Here is a 22237-nt window from a genome sequence, read left to right on the forward strand (position 1 = left end):
AAAGTTTGACAAAAAAAATCAGCATTTTTAAAATTCAGAAACTATTTTTAATCAATCAAAAATGAATAAAAATAACCTAATTGAACAAAAAACTTAAATAAATCTCAACTCAATTAAAAAATTGATGAGAATATTTTTCATAGATCCATCATCATTCAAATAGGTTGAGAAAATATTTTTTGTATTTTTTGAATATCAAAACCTATTTAAAATGAATTAAAAAAAACAGAAAAGAGAAAATTCACAAAAAAATATCAAATGATAAAATAAAAAATATTAAAAATCATTTTTAGAAACTAGAATTAAAAAGAGAAATAATGCAATTGGTCCCATATTTTTTGAAATTAAAATGAGAGAGTTATGAATTTTTGAAATAAAATGGAATTAAAGAAAATAAAATGGAAATTAAGAAAATCAGAAAAAAGGAGAGGCGTTGGATGATATTTCATTAATTGACGTGGAGGATCAAACGTTCCACATGCGCGCGCTCACCATAGGCCTTAGTCAATGAGACACACGAGGCATTAAAATAAGTCATAACAATTGATGGCCACGATTAGATTTGGAAAATGCATCCAATGGCCCATATTTGATCTGGCAAAAAGACGGTGGTGTACACCACCGTCTTCTCTGGCGAGGTTGCATTTTCCGGTGAGAGTTGCAGAGAAAAAAAACTTACTGAAAACACGCGATCCTCATATCATTTTCCGGTGATGCACATCACCCCTATAACCTTGGATTGTACTCAAAGTTTCTATGGAATGAGAAATCAGAGTTGGAAAATCCAAGTGCATAAAATGAAGTTCATCAAAACATAAAATCGAAGCCACCGCTGGCTTGCCTCTTGCACGAGGACTTCAGAAAACCAAATGGACACAAACAAATCACATTATACAAAGAGATATGGATCAAAACAGTTGAGGTGTAAACCTTTGAAGAGCAACTCTAATTCACACGATTCCTTCCAACTTTTGCTTGCAGCTTGAACTTGAGGTATGGTATGAGTGCAAGGTTAAGGAATAAGTATTGAAGATCAACTAATTTTGTTGAAATTCAAACTTGAAATCAGAAGTGAAAAATGAGTATTCCTTTAGTGATGGCTAGGTTTTGATTTCTGCAACATTTCAGATTGATTCAGGGTGTCCAAATGAATGAAGTAGTGCATCTATTTAGAGCACAAGGTGATGCAAGGAGGTGGAAAACTCGTGTGTGCATGAGCTTGGGTCCTCTATGCATGGGCCTGTACAGGCGCATGTGAGGCCCAAACTCAATTGGTTTTGCATGGTGAACACAAATGAATGAGTTTTGGCCGTGCAAATGGCAAGGCAAAGGCTTGTGCATGAAGTTTCATCATGAATTCCATAATTATGCCTAAATGTTCACCTCTTCGAAAATGCCAATTAGAAAATCCAAACATAAGCATGTGAGTAATGGTTTGAAAGGTCTTGACATAAGGAACAAGTGTTATGTCAAACAAAAACTCATCTGGAATATGGAAATTTATGAAAACAGGCCATGAAGTTCAATGCTCAAAATATTCCTTTGAGAAATTTGTCAAAATGAACCAACTTCAAGCCCTTCTGTTTTGATGATGCAAGCTTCAAATGGAAAAACCTCCAACATCAAAATTGTATATCTTTTCAATAAAATCAATTTGGGATTACATTTTGCATCATTTGGATTTTTTATGAAGAAGTTATGGGCACTTGAAGTTGGACTTTTTTCCATTTCAATGCATTTAGCCCAAAGTGACCTATAATGTTTTGCATTATCACATATATTTCTTTTGAGATTTTGAAATTTTGTTCAACATAACTTTTGAATTAGACACAATAAGATTTCCAATGCATTTAGTTCCACCCCAAAATCATAAAAAATGAATGAGTTATGTTCTTGGGAAGTTGACCTAGAATTAGGGTTTCAGTCAAAATGACCTATAATGTCTTGGAATGGATGATGATCTTCCAAGTTTCAAATCCAATTTTGATGAACATTAAAGTTGTTCATATTGTCCTTAAGAACATGTTTTCTCTTGGGATCATCTCCATTTGCCCAACACACAAAACGTTAGGTCTCAGTGTATTTCAAAATAGTCAGATGAATTGACTGATCAACTTCTCAAGTCCACAACTCATATCTTGATGAATTGATGATTGAGGGCACTCAAATAAGTCCAAATATGCATGAAATGATGAATTAAAGAACTTCCCTTGATTGTATTTGACCATGGGTCGAGGTTGCTTCATGAGCAAGGCACAATTGATGAATAGATGCATTAGGGTTTCCTTGGGACACAATCCTCAAACCCTTTGATTTGCTTTGATCAAAATGATGAATTGAGATGTTAGGGAGACATATTTGAGGGATGGGAGCTTTGGGAAACATTGCCATGCTTGCCTTCATCTTCTCTTGGCCATATCTTGTGACTACTCAAGCTACAAACAAAAAATGTGAGTGAAATATTTTTGTGATTTTGGTTAGTAAACAAAATGTGAAAAGCAATGATATACAATTCAAGCATGCTTGGTGATCTCAAACCACTCACAAGAGAGATCCCACCCAAAGGGAAGGAAAACCAAGATGCTTATGATCCTTGAGGATTTGCAAATGCAAATGTTATGATGCCATGAGGGATCTTAGGGACAAAATTGGGGTCTTACAGATGCCCCTATTTAAGGTCATTCTAGCCGGAGAAGTGAAGGTTAAAATCTTCGTCTCGACGAGGTAGAATGGGCTTAAATAATAAAACAGAGATGAATTTTGGTCCCTAAGAGACCTAATGATGTAAATGTATGTATGCAAATGGTAACACTCTGTGGGGATATGTGTCCACAAAGAAAGAAAGACATTAGGAATAAATGATAATCCCTTGGAGTAACACACTCATAAATGGGACAAAGACTCTAGGGACTTTACTAGGGAGTAAAGGGATAACAATGTGTGAGCAGGTCACGACTTGAAACTTGCTGATAGACACGAAGGAATTTTATGAAATAAATCAATGGAAGGACTCGAGCTGACTCAGAGATGCATGTATTGGGGAATATGCCAATACAGCAAAAATTATCCGTAACGGATGCTTCGGGTAAAAATCCGGACTCAGGCTGGGAGAATCCACTAAGGGACTTTGCTAGGGAAACACCCAAACAAGACTCCTCTGGGGAAGCAACGAGATGAGGTATTATCGGTTACTGGGTAATAAGCTCAAAGAGTCATGTGATCTGAACACCGGTATAAGGGTGAGAGAACACCATGCTCGGGAAGAATGAATATCTAAGACCGGTATAAAGGTGAGAGATATCAAACATCCGAAATCATCTGAGGAAGACCTAGAAAGGTATACTTCAGCTCAGGAAAATACCACTCCGCAAGGGACAAAAAGTCATAATAGGGAGCAGGGAGGAAGGAACACCAGGGATACCGGATACTAGGCATATAATAGGTGACCAACCAAAGCGTGAATTGGGGATATATTACCAAGACACTCATCATCCAAAAGAGGGCTTAGGAGCAGACTCGATTATAGGATGGACATTCGATTCCACAAAAGGGATACGAATCTTACTCGACTAGGGAAGAGCAAAAGACTTCGACCAAAGAGTGCATGAGATATATTATCTATTACCGTCAGAACGTAGATAACATACTCGCATGGAAGATTATCCACAACCGGCTACTGGGTTAATAAAGGATAAATCGACTGGAAAGAAAAGACATCGGGATACCGAATACTAAGTATATAGTGATGACCAATTCAGGAGGAGAAATAATCATTACCAACAAAGGGTAAATGAGAGATGACCCACTGGGGATACATTGACAAAGGCAACGATCCAGGAGACATATCACCGGTTACTGGGAGATATGCTCAAAAAGAACAGGGTGAAGGAATATCAATACCGAATATTGGATAAAGATAATCAACAAAGAGGGGATTACACCTATCAGATATTGGGTAGAAAACCACGGAAACGTAACCGTTATCGGTTAAGATGAACAGAAAAGTTAACTCTGCCAGGGGATAAAATAGGGTTTACAACTGCCGGTATGAGGGTAGAAAACTACAGACTCCGCAGAGGAAAAGATGGATAATTACCGGTTAATGAGCCATTATTCATCTAGACCACAGGAAAATGCAAGAAACAGACACAAGAGGCCAATCTAGGATCAAACTCGATAGGCACGATGAAACAAAACTTGTCCCTGTGAGGATATAACTCAATGGGGACTATGGAGGAAAGGATAAACACTTTCTGCTTATGGGGCTGGCCCTATATGGAGAGATCAATCACTAACATCTGCTTGGGGAAAACATAATACCCTAAAATAAGAGATAACAATCAAAGATATATGGCAAATAATGCGACATGAATATTAGAATATTATCACTATGCATATATGTATGGTTTATGTATGATGAATGCTGACAACAGACATTTCTAACACAACAGGTCCAACGAACCAAACACAACATCCAATACTACATCTCAAGAAAGAGAGCCAGGACAACAAAGGTCTCTGCAGGGGAATGAGCATCAGTCGTTCCAGTTGAGAATATGATCATGGCGACTTTATCGGGGAAACTATCAAAGGAGATGATGGATCCTTGTGGGGATAAAACACCGACTAGAAACTTCCAAGGGTCATCCAAGTATTAACTCTACTCAGGATTTCATCTGCTGAGGAGGAAAGGAAGCTACATATCTTCTGCTCAGGAGAGGAAACCACAAAAAGGTTTTGGAGGAAGAGGATACAAACATGCCAGGAATATGAACAAATGTCTTACCCTGTCGAGAATCTTACCATCCTTGGGAGAGCACTGAAGACATCCCCAGTATCCCTTCATCATTATGAATGTTCACTTTGTTTAAAAATAAATTATGAAAACTTTAAACAATGATATTTCTTCAATTAAAACATGCAAACATTTGCTGAATAGAAACAAATAAGAGTGTAAATAATTGGATATAGGCTAAAAATTTATTCGATGGAATGGAAGTCTGCAAATGGCAAGACTCCATAGATCTTTACAAATTTGAAATTGGTGATATATATTGGAAAAGGGCTACATTGAACATAATGACCATTTCTCCACCAATTTTGAATTTGATGTATTTGACGCTTCCGTTGACGATGACTGAGTGAGAACCTCTGACAGATGACAGTTTGTAGAACACAGTCTTGCCAGGATGCAGTTACTTGCCAAATCCCTATTTTTTGCCTAGATTGCCCTAGAGTGAGGTACTCAATCTAGCGGGATATATATATTCAAAAAAATTTATGTCTCTAACTTTTGCCTGGATTGCCCTTTCGGGTTTTCAATCCACCGAGACGCTTATTTTTGCCTAAGCCGCCCTTTCGGGTTTTCAACTTAGCGAGCTATTCTGTTTTTATTTTTAGGCGAAGTATTTCTTGACTGCATCTGAATTCACAGGACGAGTGAAATCCTCCCCATCCATAGTTGTAAGTATCAATGCACCGTCTGAAAAGGCTCTCTTAACAACAAATGGACCTTCATAGTTTGGAGTCCACTTGCCCCTGGAATCGGGAGTGAAAGACAAGACTTTCTTTAGCACAAGGTCACTTTCTCGGAACACACGAGGCTTGAGCTTCTTATCAAAGGCTTTCTACATCCTTTACTGATATAACTGACCATGGCAGTCAATCTCTTCTCTTCTATCAAATTCAGCTGGTCATAGCGACTTTGAACTCATTCAGCATCAGTCAACTTGGCTTCCATCAAAACTCTCATTGATGGGATCTCCACCTCTACTGGGAGTACAGCCTCCATGTCATAAACAAGCGAGAAAGGGGTTGCCCCTGTTGAAGTGCGGATAGACGTACGATATCCATGCAAAGCGAATGGCAGCATCTCATGCCAATCTTTGTACATAACAACCATCTTCTGTATAATTCTCTTGATATTCTTATTAGCAGCTTCAACAGCCCCATTCATCTTGGGTCTGTAAGGAGAAGAATTATGATGTGCTATCTTGAACTTGCTACACAGCTCTTTCATCATCTTGTTGTTCAAGTTAGATCCATTGTCAGTAATGATCTTATCTGGCACACCATACCGACATATGAGTTGATTCTTGATAAATTTCACGACCACCTGCCTGGTCACGTTTGCATACGATGCCGCTTCCACCCATTTGGTGAAGTAATCAATTGCTACGAGAATAAACCTGTGTCCGTTGGACGCTTTCGACTCTATCATGCCAATCATGTCGATTCCCCACATGGAGAAGGGCCATGGTGATGAAATCAGATTCAGAAGTGTCGGGGGAATATGAATCTTATCCGCGTAGGTCTGACACTTATGGAATTTCTTCACATATTTGCAGCAGTCAGACTCCATTATCAGCCAATAATAGCCTGCCCTCAACATCTTTCTAGTCATGGCATGTCCATTGGAATGAGTGCCAAATGAACCCTCACGGACCTCGGTCATTAACAGATATGCTTCGTGTCTATCCACGCATCTGAGCAGCACCATGTCAAAAATTGTTTTATAAAGCACATCACCATTGAGGTAGAAACTGCATGACAATCTCCTCAAAGTCTTTCTATCTTTCACAGATGCCCCAGGCGGGTAAATCTGGCTCTGAAGGAAACACTTGATATCATAATACCATGGCTTATCATCTTGCACCTCCTCTACTGCAAATACATGAGATGGTATGTCCAAGCGCATCACAGTGATATTGAGGACTCCATTCCAAAGTCTGACCACAATCATCGAAGCAAGTGTAGCGAGAGCGTCTGCCATCCGATTCTCATCTCGAGGAATATGATGGAAGTCAACCTCAGTAAAAAATGTTGAAATCCTCCTCGCATAATCCCTATATGGAATGAGGCCGGGCTGATTCATTTCCCATTCATCCTTAATTTGATTAACAACGAGGGCCGAATCACCATAGACATCAAGATGTTTGATCCTAAGATCGATGCATTCCTCCAATCCCATAATATAGACCTCGTATTCAGCCATATTATTCGTGCATTTGAAAGTTAGCCTTGCTGTAAAAGGAAAATGTGTGCCCTGAGGAGTAATAATCACTGCCCCAATACCATTTCCGTATTGATTTACAGCGCCATCAAACACCATGCTCCATCGGGAACCAAGCTCTGGCCCTTCATCGAGCGTAGGCTCATCGCAATCTTTCATTTTCAAATACAGAATCTCTTCATCTGGGAAGTCGTACTGAACTGACTGATAATCTTCGATCGGTTGGTGTGCCAAGTGGTCAGCCAAGATACTACCTTTAATAGCCTTCTGAGCCCGATACTCAATATCATACTCAGATAACAACATCTGCCAACAGGCAATCCTCCCTGTTAAAGCAGGCTTCTCAAAGATATACTTGATTGGATCCATTTTGGATATCAACCAAGTCGTATGATTCAACATATACTGGCGTAAGCGCTTAGCAGCCCAAGCCAAAGTACATCATGTCTTCTCAAGCATTGAGTATGAAGACTCACAATCAGTAAACTTCTTACTCGGGTAGTAGATGGTATACTCTTTCTTTCCTGATTCGTCCTGCTGACTGAGGACACAACCCATTGAGTCTTTAAGAACAGTCAGATACATAATCAATGGTCTCCCTTCAACAGGCGGAGACAAAATCAGAGGTTCAGACAAATATTCTTTAAAACTGTCAAAGGCCTTCTGGAAATCCTCGGTCCAATCATGGCTCTGATCTTACCGGAGGAGCTTGAATATTGGTGCATATGTGGCAGTCATGTGAGATATAAATTTGGAAATATAATTCAAGCGGCCAAGAAAACCTCGGACTTGCTTCTCAGTTTTGGGCGCGGGCATCTCTTGTATTGCTTTGACCTTGGCAGGATCAACCTCAATACCTCTTTCACTAACGATAAAGCCCAAAGTCTTGCCGGAACGGACTCCAAATGTACACTTGTTGGGATTCAAACGAAGCTTATACTTCCTAAAACGCTGAAAAAGCTTCAACAGGTACTCTACATGTTCAACTTCCGTTCTTAACTTAGCGATCATATTATCAACATATACCTCGATCTCCTTATGCATCTTATCATGAAACAAGGTAGTCATGGCTCGTTGATACGTGGCTCCGACGTTCTTCAAACCGAAGGGCATCACTCGATAACAGAATGTTCCCTAAGGTGTGATGAATGTTGTCTTCTCCATATCCTCGGGTGCCATTTTGATTTGATTATATCCGGAAAATCCGTCCATAAATGAGAAGACCTTGAACTTAGCTGTATTATCTACCAATATATCTATATATGGTAGAGGGAAATCATCTTTCGGGCTAGCTTTATTCAAGTCTCTATAGTCCACACACATCCAGACTTTTCCATTTTTCTTAGGCACAGGCACGGTATTGGCCACCCATTGAGGATATGTAGAAGTCACCAGAAACCCCGCATCAATTTGCTTCTGAACTTCCTCCTTGACATTTACTGCCATGTCAGGATGAGTTCTTCTGAGCTTCTGCTTCATAGGCACGCACTCAGGCTTCAAAGGAAGGAAATGTTGCACGATATCTGTATATAGACCAGGCATGTCTTCATATGACCTGGCAAAGACGTCAACATATTCTCGTAGCAACTCAATCAACCCCTTCTTAACAGATTCTTCCAGGAGTGCCCCAATCTTTACTTCTCGCACACAATCTTCAGACCCCAAGTTGACTGTTTCTAGATTCTCAAGATGCGGCTGAATGATCTTCTCTTCATCCTCAAGTAGACAGGTATTCTCGTCAGGAATCTCCTCAACATTATCTTCTTCCGCCTCAAATATAGGGAATTCAAAGTTGGGAGATGGTGTTGGATCATTATGTTCAATGGGTTTGATTAACCTGCATAATGATTTTGGATATAAAAGAAACTTTTAGAATTCAAACAAGGAAAATCATTATGCAGATGGAAAGATTGATTTTATTCTTATTTTTAGGGTTTTATGTGATCACCGATTTCATGCAAAAAGCAAAAAAGGGAAAATAATTGGGAAAACACCATTGTATTTATGTGCCAACAATGTCATCACTTCTCCTTTTGGCATGGGAGAAGGGTTTTCAAACACAATGATCATTACTTTGACTTATGGATACCTGTTGGAATATCCACAGCGACCCAATTATTGCAGACCCCTCCAGGGATGATGAAATTGCCAGAATCCTCTTCATCTTCTTCCAAAATGGCAGCAGCCTCTTCGTCTTGACCAGTGTGGATGAAACCTCCACTCTTGAAAAAACCTTTCTTGTTGAAGACCCCAGAAGAATAGGCTATGTCATCCCGGGACTTGTTGTCTTCCAACCTGATCATCTTCCCCAATCCAGCAGTTGCACCATGCTCAATGGCCAACTTTGCATCTTTATAGGAAGCAAATGAAGGAGTTCTCTTCTCAACAGGTTCAGCAATAGATAAATCTTGGAACGGAGTTCCAACTTCATCCTCAGCATCTATATAAGAGAAGGAAGACAAATGGCTTACAAGGAGAGCCTTTTCTCCCCCTACCACCACCAGCTTCTTATTCTTTACAAATTTCAGTTTCTGGAGTAGGGTAGATGTCACAGCGCCAACTTCGTGAATCCATGGTCTACCTAGGAGACAGCTATACGATGGGTGAATATCCATAACCTGCAAGGTAATCTGGAAATCACTTGGTCCGATTTTGACTGGGAGATCAACCTCACCAATCACAGTTTTGCGAGACCCATCGAAAGTCGTCACAACTACTCCGCTTTGCCTCATTGGAGGCCCCTGATATGATAACTTTGCAAGAGTGGTCTTCGGCAATACATTCAATGATGACCCAGTGTCCACCAACACATTGGACATGGCGTTATCTTTGCAGCTCATCGATATGTGTAATGCCAAGTTGTGGTCTCTTCCCTCATCGGGCAGATCAGCGTCACAAAAGCTCAAATTGTTACAAGCGGTGATGTTTGCAACAATGCTGTCAAATTGTTCTATCGTGACGTCGTGATCCACATACGCCACATCCAACACCTTCTGTAGAGCTTCTCAGTATGGTTCTGAATTCAATATCAATGATAACATAGATATTTTGGATGGCGTTTGTAGAAGCTGATCTACAACGTTGTACTCGCTTCTTTTGATGAGTCTCAGCATCTCATCACAATCTTCTCTAATATTGCCACTCGGGCCAGCATAAGCAGGAGTTCTCAACGAAGAGGAGGGCTTAGCAACAAGTGCCGAATTCGGAGCGCTCACAGCATTCCCAATCGGGCGTTCAACAAAATCAGCATCAACACTTCCTCGAGCATCAGCTTGAGGCTTCAACAGAGCCAAAAAAACACGACCGCTACGGGTCAAACCGCTGACGTCGGTAATATTAACAACAAATGAAGAGAGCAGGGGCACCTCTTTCCCATTCTCCAATGCTACACCATTGTAGCGATAGGGGACTGCCTTCTCGGAAGAATACGGTACAGGGCCGGCCGGCTTAATAGTCAGAGCAAGAGAAACCTTCTGCTTGCTCCCATCATACTTGATGATAACAGGCTCAGGTATCCGGAATACCGGAGAAATTACGTTGACTTCGACAGCATCTTCGTCAACATTTCTCTTTTGAAGGATCTCAATGACTCCCTCATCCAGCATTTCCTGAACATCTCTGCGCACCTGGCGACACCCTCTCTGATTAACAGAACAGACTCGCCATCTATCGTGGTCATGCTCATAATGGTTATAGTCACACAGTAGACGATGCATCTCAACCAGCGATTGTCGAATATGACTGACATATTTGACTTTGTATTTTCCAGGACAGCCCTGGACCATATTGACAGATTTCCCATGCTCGGGCAATGGGTTCTTCTTTACGTTCGGACCTACGTCCTCGAAAAACAAAATCCCACTGCTCACAAGGTCTTGTACCTTGGTCTTCAAGGGATAACAATTCTCCACGTCATGTCCGGGAGCACCGGATTGATATACACAGTGAAGTTCAGGCTTGTACGACCACTGGGGGTTAGCAGGTACAGTGGGAGGGTCTCGCGGAGTAATTAATTTTTTATCAATCAGCGTAAGTCATTGGAATTGGATCAAAGGTGACCATCTTCCTCTGATAGCTGGTGCTGGCATTGTTGTTGTTGTTTCGAGGTTGGTAGGCCTGCTGTTGTTATTGCTGATATTGCTGAGATTGTGGTTGCTGATAATGCTGAGCTTCCCTGAAGACAGGTGCTATATGAGCCACCTGATGTTGATTGTTGACTGTGCGAGCAATCTTCCTCTTCATAGAGGGTCTTCTCTTGACATGGGAAGACACATCATGTGTCTCTCCCTCTTTCTTCGTCGCAAAGCTTCTATATCTCTTTGCTGAAGAGCCTTCCTCTCGAGTTAAACGTCCTTCACGGACCCCCTCTTCCAGTCTCATTCCCATATTCACCATCTCGGTGAAGTCTGAGGGAGCACTGGCTATCATTCTCTTGTAGTAGAACGAACTCAAGGTTTTCAAAAAGATCTTGGTCATCTCCTTCTCCTCAAGGGGTGGCACTATCTGAGCTGCCAACTCGCGCCACCTCTGGGCGTATTCTTTGAAGGTTTCTTTCTCTTTTTGGGACCTTGCCCTCAGCTGGTCCGTATCAGGAGCCATATCCACATTGTATTTATATTGCTTGACGAAGGACTCGCCAAGATCGTTGAAAGAGCGGATGTTCGAACTTTCCAGACCCATGTACCACCCGAGAGCGGCACCGGAGAGACTGTCCTGGAAATAATGAATGAGCAGTTGATCATTATCAGTTTGTGTTGACATCTTGCAAGCATACATCACAAGATGGCTGAGAGGGCATGTGTTCCCCTTATACTTCTCAAAGTCAGGCACTTTGAATTTAATAGGGATCTTCACGTTGGGCACGAGGCACAACTCAGCAGCACTTTTACCAAAGAGGTCCTTCCCCCTCAAAGTCTTCAGTTCCTTGCGAAGCTCAAGGAATTGATCTTTCATGTCATCCATCTTCTCATAAACGTCTGGGCCCTCAGAAGGCTCAGAATGGTAGATGGTATCTTCAACTCTTGGTAACGTGTGCACGACAGGAGGTGGCACTGAAAGGACCGGGCTAGATGCCGGCAAAGAAGCAAGAGTTGGAGCATAACCCTCTGGCACAAAGTTGGCGGGCATTCCCCAAGGGAACCCGGCTGGCATAGATGGCCCAAAGTGGGCTGTTGCAGCAGGCACAATAGAAGTCACGATCTCAGAAATGACCTTCCTCTGGGGAGGAGTTGTAGGTGTTGGGGAACACTGGCTCTGAGCGGCCAAAAATGACTCCATCAGGGCAGTCAGTCTGGCTACTTCCTCTTTTAGTTCGCGGTTCTCTTGTTCCAAATGATCCATCAGTCTTGCAGAGGTGGCTCTAGTGTAGTACCGGTGAGTCAGCTTGTCTTCAAAATAAATGAAGAACACAGAGTTAGACCATAGGACAAGAAGCCGGGAACAAAACCTGCTTATGCGCATGATGCATGCAATGTTTGTGCGCATGATTTATTTTTATTTCAGAGGAACTTTAGAGTTCTATTTACAAATTTGGGAAATATTATACTTTTATCATATATGGAAACATCTCATTAATAATATCTGGAAAATATTTTTTACAACAAAGAAGTACAACATTGGTAACCATAAACAAGGGAAAAGGAAAATGATCATCATATGGATCCCTAGAAACAATCATCTAAAGCTTGGGATACAAGAAGATAAGATGCACGAAGCCTCTTAACCTCCTCCTCATAGGCTGCCTCCATATCCTCCTTCTCCTTGACGAGTCGATCGTACTTCCTCATCCAAAACCTAGAAGACTGAGGAAGTAGAGAAGTCCATGCATCATTAGGATCATCAATAACCTGATGCTCGAGAAACTCAATCAAAGCATCTTTCTCCTTAATCTGCTGAAGCAACTCTTCTCGTTCACGGATCCAAGCACGTGAACGGTCTTCGTCTCTCAACTCCTCTACTCCTTGGTCAGGGAGGGTTGAAGGCCCAGCCATAACCAAAAGTGTAGGTCTCGGATACTCGTAAGGCATGAGATACTCAGAAGCTCTCCTCCTAACCCAAGTAGTGTAAGGCTCCAAAGCGACCCAATTCTTTGGACCTAGCTCCTTCCTTCCTTTCCTATGAATCTTGCGCCAGGCGCGGATCATCCTGTCCTTCAAGCCTTGGGGATCTTTACCCTCTTGAAAGAACACACCTTCTAACAGAATGTTATTGGGTTTATCCTTTAGGGGGAACCCAAGCTGACGACGTGCCAAAACGGGGTTGTAGCTAATCCCACCACATGTACCAAGAAGAGGTACATTGGAGAATTCACCACAAGAGTCAATAATCTGCACACCATCATACACACGGTTGTACCAGGAGATATCATCATTAGTGAGAGACATGAGTCTCGTGGACCACCGTAGACATCCTTTGTTCTCCTTGAAGGTGACCGTCTGCGGTAAGTGAGAAATAAACCACTTATACAACAGAGGCAAACAGCACACAATGGCACCACCACCCTTCGCATTCCTCATATGCAAAGAGAAATAAGTGTCACCCAACAGAGTCAGAACGGGATTAAGAGTAGAGAAAATCCTAATAGCGTTCGCATCCACAAACTTGTCGATGTTGGGGAACAACACTAACCCATAGATGATAAGTACGAATATGGCCTCAGAGGCGTCCTCACTCATGGCCTTCCCATACATGGTAGCTTGAGCAATGAGGAACTCAGAAGGAAGACCTTGAATTCCACCTTTGGTAGTCATATGAGCACCAACCAGAGATTCATCTATATGCAACATATCAGCGGTCTCTCGAGAAGTAGGAATACTCTCCAAGCCACTGAATGGCAACTGGTCTAGAATAGGTATGCCCACAAGGTAGGCATACTCCTCAAGCGTGGGAAAAAGCTGAAAATCTGGAAACGTGAAGCAATGGTACAAAGGATCATAAAACTGCACCAATACACTCATCAATCCTTCGTCCGCCCCCAACCTTTCATTTTAGGCTCTCCTTGACTTAGAACAGGGAGGTAAACCTTTTAGTGTTTTTTAGCAAGAACATTTGTCGTCTAACGTGGGGCATCAGTAAAACTTTCCCAGGCCACACAAAACCACCATCAAAAGCGTTAATACATCAGTTGGAAGATGTCAAGATCATCTCCAAGTCGAAGCGATCCACCCCCGCCGCCATATGTAGCGGGGTATTCGTTACCATTAGAGATATTGACTAAATCCAAGGTAAACCATACAAGTCGAGTCGCCACCGCACTTCTATTTATCCAAAGAAATGGTTAGAAAGCGAACAAAAACCTAAAAGTTTTATCGAATCAAAAACTAGTAAAAATGTCAGAGATACGGGTAAGGGGGTTGGTTATGCAATGGGAAGGTTTTAAGCACCCAAAACATCCTAGGTACTCCTAGGGAGCCCTTTTCACATTGGTTGTAAGGTTGGTATTTGGTGAAAATTTGTTTGTGCAAACATGATTGAAGAGATGAGAAGAGAATATACAAGTTCTTTGCATTTTGTGTTTGGATGGATAAACCCATTGCCTACGTACCATCTTAAAAAAAGATTAGGATCAAAACCTCGTAGTTCGAGGTATAAATCTCAAAAGAAGTTGGTGAATTGATTGGTCAAAAGCCTTAAGGTCTTTTGTTATCAAAGGGAGAAAACTCAACATAAAACCACAAATCCACCATGTGAGGATAACTTCAACATGCTAGTGAGGGGTTAACCCTATAATAAGAATGGAAGTCTTATAGTCCATCACTAAGGATATAGGTGAGTATTATATCAACCTCTAGGATAACTCAAACCTAATAGCTAAAGGTTATGAAAGGTTTGATTAAGAAAGTGGTCATTGAAACCGTAAAAGTATTTGAATGAGTTATATTTACCAATGACAAGTATTTACAAAATATGGTCAAAGTTGATTTAAAAGTCCAATTCAGAATAAATGTTATGAAAAGAAGAATTTGAAAATCAAAAGCATAAGGCTTAGGTTTCTAATGTTTGGAAACAAAGGTTAAATGTTTGCACAAAAGTTTTGGCTTGGGTTAGAGTGGAGAGAAGAAGAAGAAAGGCTAAATCCTAAACATACAAGAGGTAAGGGAAAAGAGAACAAGACCACCAATGGAGTTCCTCTCTTGAGATCATATTAATGATCCAAGTAGCTCCCATCCTTTGGAATAAGCAAGATAAACAAATACTCAAGCAAGCAAGCACACAATCACAACAAGCTCCTAGGAATCTTCCAATGGCTTTTGGATCACTCTCTCTTAGAAACTCATGCCAATGGTTCCTCAATTTGGTTCAATGTTGGAATCCCTAGCACAAGAACACACACATTAAAAAGTTCCATAATGCAATCAAAGAAAGAACAAGAAGGAGTTTTAGAGATTGGTCCTTTGAAAGTTCATCTTCAAGTTTTAAGCATTCTAAAGGCATGAGGCCTAGTTGCTCTTTGACTTTTATAGCATTCTAAAGGCCCAATGCCTAGTTGCTCTTTTGACTCCAAATTTGCATAGGGAAAGTCCTAAAGTCTAAGTTCATTTGTCCATTTCTTTACATTTGGTCAACACCAATCAAAACAAAAACACAAGCACAAGAGTATATACACAATTATGTGCTCAAGTGAGCAAAAGGCAAATTGCATTAACATAAACATGTGCTCAAGTGAGCAAAGGAAAAAGAAAATGAATAATGTGTACAAGAATAATAAATTGCATAAATGTAAAGTGCAAAAAGTAAATGTTAATGGTTAATGGTTAATGTTAGTAGTTAGTGTGCCATAAGGCAAATTTAGCGCTATGTTAAGCAATCGTAATTGGACTTATGTAGAAGTCACAACTATCTGAGGTTGGTCAATAATAATGTAGGCAAAAACACAAGTTAGAAGTTTTGATTAGTGAACCAAGTTCCAACAACTTGCCATGCCAAAAAGAAGAAGAGAAATGATCTTGTATTGGTTTAAGTCCTTTGCGTGATTTAGGAAGCAATCTATCCTTAATGCAAAGCCATTCACTTGATCAATTGATCAAGATAAATTAGATTTGAATCAAGGAAGATTAAACCTCCCTAATAAATGCTAACTTATCAACCTTTAACTCATTGATCCAAAAGAAAAGAAGAAGAAGAAGAAGAAGATGGATAATGGAAATGAAAAGAATAAAGTGCATTAAATGAACTGGAATGTACCAATCAACAAGTGTTGACCAATGACATTAAGGATCATGGTCAAACTATCAAAAACAGAAGTGGGATGAAGATTGGAAGTCAAGAAATGAACAAAATACTTTTGGCATTTTTAATATTTGTAAATAAACTTGAATTAAAATATTAAAGAGAGGTCAAACTTCAAAATCACTTCAAATCAACTTTGAAAAGTCCAAGTGATTTATCTCAAGTTCAACAAGGTCAAACAAAGTTTGACAAAAAAAATCAGCATTTTTAAAAGTCAGAAACTATTTTTAATCAATTAAAAATGAATAAAAATAACCTAATTGAACTAAAATCTCAAATAAATCTCAAATCAATTAAAAAATTGATGAGAATATTTTTCATAGATCCATCATTATTCAAATAGGTTGATAAAATATTTTTTGTATTTTTTGAATATCAAAAACTATTTAAAATGAATTAAAAAAACCAGAAAAGAGAAAATTCACAAAAAAATATCAAATGATAAAATAAAAAATATTAAAAATCATTTTTAGAAACTAGAATTAAAAAGAGAAATAATGCAATTGGTCCCATATTTTTTGGAATTAAAATGAGAGATTTATGAATTTTTGAAATAAAATGGAATTAAAGAAAATAAAATGGAAATTAAGAAAATCAGAAAAAAGGAGAGGCGTTGGATGAGATTTCATTAATTGACGTGGAGGATCAAACGCTACACATGCGCGCGCTCACCGTAGGCCTTAGTTAATGAGACACACGAGGCATTAAAATAAGTCATAACAATTGATGGCCATGATTAGATCTGGAAAATGCATCCAATGGCTCAGATTTGATCTGGCAAAGAGACGGTGGTGTACACCACCGTCTTCACCGGCGAGGTTGCATTTTCCGGTGAGAGTTGCAGTGAAAAAAAACTTATTGAAAACACGCGATCCTCATATCATTGGAAAGTTGGGGTGATGCACATCACCCCTATAACCTTGGATTGTACTCAAAGTTTCTATGGAATGAGAAATCAGAGTTGGAAAGTCCAGGTGCATAAACTGAAGTTCATCAAAACATAAAATCGAAGCCACCACTGGCTTGCTTCTTGCACGAGGACTTCAGAAAACCAAATGGACACAAACAAATCACATTATGCAAAGAGATATGGATCAAAACAGTTGAGGTGTAAACCTTTGAAGAGCAACTCTAATTCACACGATTCCTTCCAACTTTTGCTTGCAGCTTGAACTTGAGGTATGGTATGAGTGCAAGGTTAAGGAATAAGTATTGAAGATCAACTAATTTTGTTGAAATTCAAACTTGAAATCAGAAGTGAAAAATGAGTATTCCTTTAGTGATGGCTAGGTTTTGATTTCTGCAGCATTTCAGATTCATTCAGGGTGTCCAAATGAATGAAGTAGTGCATCTATTTATAGCACAAGGTGATGCAAGGAGGTGGAAAACTCGTGTGTGCATGAGCTTGGGTCCTCCATGCATGGGCCTGTACATGCGCATGTGAGGCCCAAACTCAATTGGTTTTGCATGCTGAACACAAATGAATTAGTTTTGGACGTGCAAATGGCAAGGCAAAGGCTTGTGCATGAAGTTTCATCATGAATTCCATAATTATGCCTAAATGTTCACCTCTTCGAAAATGCCAATTAGAAAATCCAAACATAAGCATGTGGGTAATGGTTGGAAAGGTCTTGACATAAGGAACAAGTGCTATGCTAAACAAAAACTCATTTGGAATGTGGAAATTTATGAAAACAGGCCATGAAGTTCAATGCTCAAAATATGCCTTTGAGAAATTTGTCAAAATGAACCAACTTCAAGCCCTTCTGTTTTGATGATTCAAGCCCTTTATAAAAATTGTAGATCTTTTCATGACAATCAATTTCGGATTAAATTGTGCATCATTTGGATTTTTGATGAAGAAGTTATGGGCACTTGAAGTTGGACTTTTTTCCATTTCAATGCATTTGGCCCAAAGTGACCTATAATGTTTTGCATTATCACATGTATTTCTTTTGAGATTTTGAAATTTTGTTCAGCATAACTTTTTAGTTATACATAATAAGCTTTCCAATGCATTTGGTTCCACCCCAAAATCATAAAAAATGAATGAGTTATGTTCTTGGGAAGTTGACCTAAAATTAGGGTTTCAGTCAAAATGACCTATAATGTCTTGGAATGGATGATGATCTTCCAAGTTTCAAATCCAATTTTTATGAACATGAAAGTTTTTCATAGTGTCCTTAAGAACATTTTTTCTCTTGGGATCATCTCCGTTTGACAAACACACAAAAAGTTAGGTCTTAGTGCATTTCTAAATAGTTAGATGAATTGACTGATCAACTTCTCAAGTCCACAACTCATATCTTGATGAATTGATGATTGAGGGAACTCAAATAAGTCCAAATATGCATGAAATGATGAATTAAATAACTTACCTTGATTGTATTTGACCATGGGTTGAGGTTGTTTCATGAGCAAGGCACAATTGATGAATAGATGAGTTAGGGTTTCCTTGGGACACAATCCTCAAACCCTTTGATTTGCTTTGATCAAAATGATGAATTGAGATGTTAGGGAGACATATTTGAGGGATGGAAGCTTTGGGAACCATTTCCATGCTTGCCTTCATCTTCTCTTGGCCATATCATTGCACAAAGGATCACCTAGAAGCTTTTAGATCTTGTGACTGCTCAAGCTACAAACAAAAAATGTTAGTGACATATTTTTGTGCTTTTGGTTAGTAAAAAAAATGAGAAAAGCAATGATATACAATTCAAGCATGCTTGGTGATCTCAAACCACTCACAAGAGAGATCCCACCCAAAGGGAAGGAAAATCAAGATGCTTATGATCCTTGAGGCTTTGCAAATGCAAATGTTATGATGCCATGAGGGATCTTAGGGCCAAAATTGGGGTCTTACACCATAAATCCTTAATTTTTGCATATGTTTACCCAAGGTGGGGTACTCAACTTATCAGGAAATTCTTTCTATTTTTATGTCTCTAATTTTTGCCTTGATCGCCCTTTCGGGTTTTCAATCCACCGAGACACTCATTTTTGCCTAAGCCGCCCTTTCGGGTTTTCAACTTAGCGAGTTGTTCTTTTCTTTTTTAGGCGAAGTATTTCTTGACTGCATCCACGTTCATAGGACGAGTGAACTCTTCACCATCCATAGTTATAAGAATCGAAGCACCACCTGAAAAGGCTCTTCTTGAGCACAAGGTCACCTTCTCTGAACACACGAGGTATGACCTTCTTATTAAAAGCTTTCTTCATCCTCTGGTGATATAACTGACCATGACACATGGAAGTTAATCTCTTTTGTTCAATCAAATCCAATTGGTCATACCTGGTCTGACACCATTCAGCCTCAGTCAACTTGGCTTACATGATCACACGTAATGAAGGAATCTCAACCTCTACTGGGAACACTTCTTCCATACCATACACAAGAGAGAAAGGGGTTGCCCCTGTTGAAGTGCGGACGGATGTACGATACCTATGCAAAGCAAATGGGAGTATCTCATGCCAATCCTTTTATGTGACAACCATCTTCTGAATAATCTTCTTAATGTTCGTGTTCGCAGCTTCAACAACCCCATTCATCTTAGGCCTGTAGGGAGAAGAATTATGGTGTGCAATCTTGAAGTCTTTCCAAAGAGCTTCCACCATATTGTTATTCAAGTTCGATCCATTATCAGTAATGATCTTATTTGGCACACCATAACGGCTTATAATCTTATTCTTGATAAACCTCAAAACAACTTGCTTGGTCACATTTGCATACGATGCCTCTTCAACCCATTTAGTGAAGTAATCAATTGCCACCAAAATGAAACGATGTCCATTCAAAGCTTTGGACTCAATAATCCCAATCATATCAATTCCCCACATGGAGAAGGGCCATGGGGAAGAGATAACATTTAATAGTGTCGGAGGAACATGAATCTTATCAATATATATTTGACACTTGTGGCATTTCTTCACAAACTTGCAACAGTCAAATTCCATTGTCAGCCAATAGTAACCTGCTCGCAACATCTTCTTCGCCATTGCATGTCCATTGGAATTAGTACCAAAGGAACCTTCATGCACTTCAGTCATCAACAAGTCTTCTTCGTGTCTATCCACGCATCTGAGCAAAACCATGTCGAAGTTTCTTTTGTACAGTATATCACCATTCAAGTAGAAATTACCGGCTAATCTTCTCAAAGTCTTCTTATCTTTCAAAGATGCCCCGGGCGGGTAAATCTGACTTTGGAGGAAACATTTGATATCGTAATACCACGACTTCTCGTCTTTGACTTCTTCAATAGCAAACACATGAGTTGGCCTATCAAGACGCATCACATACAAATTGGGAACTTCATTCCAATAATTCACTACAATCATTGATGCCAACGTTGCAAGAGCATCTTCCATCAGGTTCTCATCTCGAGGGATATGATGGAACTCAACCTTTGTAAAGAAAGTTGAAATCCTCCTCGCATAATCTCTATATGGTATTAAACCGGGTTGATTTTTCTCCCATTCACCCTTGATCTGATTCACAACCAAAACGGAATCTCCGAAGACATCCAAATACTTGATTCTGAGATTCATGGCCTCTTCAAGCCCCATAATGCAAGCTTCATATTCTGCCATGTTGTTTGTACACTTGAAAGTCAATCTAGCTGTAAATGGTAGATGCGTGCCTTGAGGAGTAATAATCACTGTCCCAATGTCATTTCCATATTGATTAACAGCTCCATCAAATAGCATGCCCCAACGGGAACCAGGTTCTGGCCCTTCTTCAAGCAATGGTTCCTCACAATCTTTCATTTTCAAGTACAAAATATCTTCATCAGGAAAATCATATTGCACTGACTAATAATCTTCAACTGGTTTGTGAGCCAAATGGTCAGCCAAGATACTACCTTTGATCGCTTTGTGAGATCAGTATTCGATATCATACCCAGATAACAACATCTGCCCACGGGCAATCCTCCCAGTTAAAGCAGGCTTCTCAAATATATACTTGATTGGATCCATTTTGGATGTCAACCAAGTGGTATGATTCAACATATACTGACGCAAACGCTTAGTAGCCCAAGCCAATGTGCAACAAGTTTTCTCAAACATAGAATATCGAGCCTCACAGTCGGTAAACTTCTTACTGAGGTAGTAAATTGCAAATTCTTTCTTTCCAGTCTCATCTTGCTGACCTAGAACATAACCCATACTATCTTCAAGCATAGTCAAATACATGATCAACGGTCTTCCTTCAGAGGTTCAAGCAAATATTCTTTGATGATGTCAAAAGCTTTCTGGCATTCTTCGGTCCAATCACAAGACTGATCTTTCTGAAGAAGCTTGAATATAGGCGCATATGTGGCAGTCATGTGGTAAATGAGTCTGGAAATATAATTCAAGCGGCCAAGAAAACCTCTGACTTGCTTCTAGGTTTTAGGCGGAGCCATTTCTTGTATTGATTTGACCTTGGTAGGATCAACTTCAATACCCTTCTCGCTGACAATAAATCCCAACAACTTACCAAAACGAACACCAAAAGTACACCTATTGGGATTCAAGCGGAGTTTATACTTTCTCAAACGCTGGAATAGCTTCAACAAATGCTCAAAATATTCCTCTTCATCAATCGATTTAGCAATCATGTCATCAACATAAACTTCAATCTCTTTATGCATCATATCATGAAAAAGAGTAGTCATTTCTCTTTGGTAAGTTGCACCAGCATTCTTTAGACCGAAAGGCATCACTCTATAACAGAATGTTCTCTAAGGTGTAATAAATGTGGTTTTCTCCATATCTTCGGGTGCCATCTTGATCTGATTATATCCGGAAAAGCCATCCATAAATGAAAAGACTTTGAATTTAGCAGTATTGTCCATCAACATGTGTGGTAGAGGGAAATCATCTTTCAGACTGACTTTGTTCAAATCTCTATAGTCAACACACATGCAGACTTTTCCATCTTTCTTCGGCACAGGCACAATATTGGCCACCCATTGGGGATACTCAGCGGTCACAAGGAAACCGACATCAATCTGCTTT

This window comes from Lathyrus oleraceus, chromosome 7 (genome assembly GCF_024323335.1).
Source record: "Lathyrus oleraceus cultivar Zhongwan6 chromosome 7, CAAS_Psat_ZW6_1.0, whole genome shotgun sequence".
Classification (NCBI taxonomy): domain Eukaryota; kingdom Viridiplantae; phylum Streptophyta; class Magnoliopsida; order Fabales; family Fabaceae; genus Lathyrus; species Lathyrus oleraceus.